General features: G+C 36.9%; 1 pseudogene; it reads left to right on the top strand.

Moving 5' to 3' along the window:
- The first annotated feature begins 1,213 nt into the window (after positions 1-1,213).
- LOC118755819 lies at positions 1,214-2,197 on the top strand (annotated as a pseudogene).
- Positions 2,198-2,544: the final 347 nt, after the last annotated feature.

Genomic DNA, 2,544 nt, shown 5'->3' with positions numbered 1-2,544 from the left:
TTTGCACGCAAATTCAACAACGATATGATCCTGATAGAGATCTGGTTCAATTATTATCCGTTCTGTTTGTTTTGTTTCACTGATAATTTGGCCGCAAAGTTTGGTAGCCGTGACAAATGAATTCATACACAAACAGACGTTCTGCCATTGTTTCTTTTACCTTGCTTCAAATAAATAGCCCTTATGTTATATATATATTTATTTAAATAGATATTGTCTCGTAAATATATTTTATCCCATTTAGTGAGTTAGTTTCTATAATTTCTTTATCCTCGTGCTAGTAATATAAAGTTAGTGATACTGAGCTTTGTAACCAAAGAAAACACGACTATTGTCGCATGTGTAAACGAAAAGAGGGTGTGAGTCGTTCGTGTAACAGAGTGCATAAACTTATAAGATTATCTGCTTGATAAAGTTATCGGTTTAGATCAAGGGTGGCCATTTCATAGTTTTTCTCTTCTGCTTTCACACGTACACGAGAAAAACTGCGCTGCTTTCACACATACACGCGCATACTCTATGAATCAGTGATGCCGACGATTATGGTTTTGCTGTGATCGTGCTCAATCGATGCGAAACTTTCAAGCAATCAAGTCGCTGCAAGACACGGTAAAAATATTTGATATGGATTCGGATGTAGATTTTTTACTCACTAATAATGGGAAGGGAGGGCACAATGTTTGGTGTGTCATGAAGAAATCGCACGGACGACAAACTTTTTTATTAAGCGCCATTATAGCGCCATTTCCCCTTATTCCCAAATATTAAATTAATAAATTATTACGTACATATTCACATAAATAAAAATATGAGGTTAAAATAATGCTAAAAAATCCCTTTTCTTTTAATTCAAAATAAGAAGATTAATACAAATTAATTCAACTATTTGCTTTAATTTAAATTTTAATTATAATAAAAAATCTAATACTATTTTCAGACAGGCAGTTAAGCGAGCAATTATCCAAGCTTTCTCAATTAATGCACTAATTAAGATCGATTTGCCATGCAAAATTTCAATTCTTAATTGCTCGATTTGAAATTAATTGAATGTTTAATCGAGTAAAAACCCCAGTGCAACTCTGTTAGGTAAGTTCGTTTTCTTAGTTTTGGTGTGTTCAGTGTTAAATGACAATCAGCTGTTTGACATAAATTTATTATTTTCTTTTTGGAACAGGCAAACAGAAAAAACAAAAAAAAAAAATTTAACGGCAGAATGCAGAATAATCTGAATGGTGAGTAAATAAACACAAATGGTTATGTGCAATGTTTTCTAAAAACACATATGTGTGTTTTTTTTCGATTAGCTCCAAAACCGAGAAAGAGGAGACTGGCTTGTGCAAAGGACGGCGAAGTGCTTCTTGATTGTGGGAAGAACGTGTTGCTGATCCCCGCGGCGCACGGAAGAATGGCCACATCCACGCGGAGATGGCGAACGAGCTGGCAAAGTTGGGCAACTACAGCGCCCGGGATGTGCAAGTGAAGTTGACGAACTTCACGCAACGCTACAGGTAAGAAGAAATATCGGAATAATATTCAAAACCACTAAAAATTAATTCGTTTATAAAAAAGAGAAATTGGCTATGGGACCATCTGGTGGATCACCCTCAACGTGGCCTTTAAACACAAGGGTGCACAAGATAATCGGTGGCTTTAAGGCCAATATGTTTTGCGAACTGACGCTTGAAAACATCAGCGGTATGTATGCGTTTTTGGATTGTGCCTTAGTAAAAGCCGTAATGTGTTTAGTGGAGATATTTGTTTTGTAGCAGAGTGACGCGTCTGTGAATAAAAAATCGTACATGCTAGAACTAACAGCTCGTTTAATTGCAGGTTTAAGTGCGAAGGTACACTTCGATTTTGCGCGAGCACAGACAAACGGTGGTGCTTCAAAACAAACGTTCAATTAAAAACTTAAGTAGAGAATGAAAATGTTTCCCCACTAAATTGGTTTCAGTAGTGCTAATAGAAGTTTTATCCACAAAAACTGTTCAATATTAATAATGAAAATATCTTTTGGGAAATTTTTAGTTATTTGTAAAACGATTTTGTGGTAGAGCACCCCAAACCCCCCTAATGTATGTATTTATTTAATGCTGATTTTATTTATTTCATTCTTAATATTATTATTTTTTTTTTAACAGAAGCCGATATAGCATCCCAGCCATCACCACTGACCCCAGTATGCCGTCATCACTAAGCCCAGCATCATCTCTTCCTGCTGTGCCAACCACCCCGCTGCCTACACCGTCACCGCCGCTGTCATCACCTCTTACTCCTCTGCCAACCACACCGTCACCGCCGCTATCATCTCCATCATCACCAATGCCCAGCAGCTCAGCTTCTGCGGTTGGACCTAAAAGAAAGAAAGCAATGGGCACTTTACAAAAAAAAAGTTTTAGAAAAATTTGATGGGTTGTCAGCGGAGATAAGCCAACATATACAGAGGAGTGAGGAAAATGAAAAAGAGTGGATAAAGATAGAGAAAGACAAAGCTGACACACTGAGGGAGATAGCCAATGATAGCAAAGAATTAAAAAATGGCAT

The sequence above is a fragment of the Rhagoletis pomonella genome, unplaced genomic scaffold, assembly GCF_013731165.1.
Source record: "Rhagoletis pomonella isolate Grant_MI unplaced genomic scaffold, Rhpom_1.0 Rhpom_scaffold_00002, whole genome shotgun sequence".
Classification (NCBI taxonomy): domain Eukaryota; kingdom Metazoa; phylum Arthropoda; class Insecta; order Diptera; family Tephritidae; genus Rhagoletis; species Rhagoletis pomonella.
Note: the sequence above shows the minus strand (reverse complement) of the source record. Positions and strands in the feature narration are given on the sequence as shown.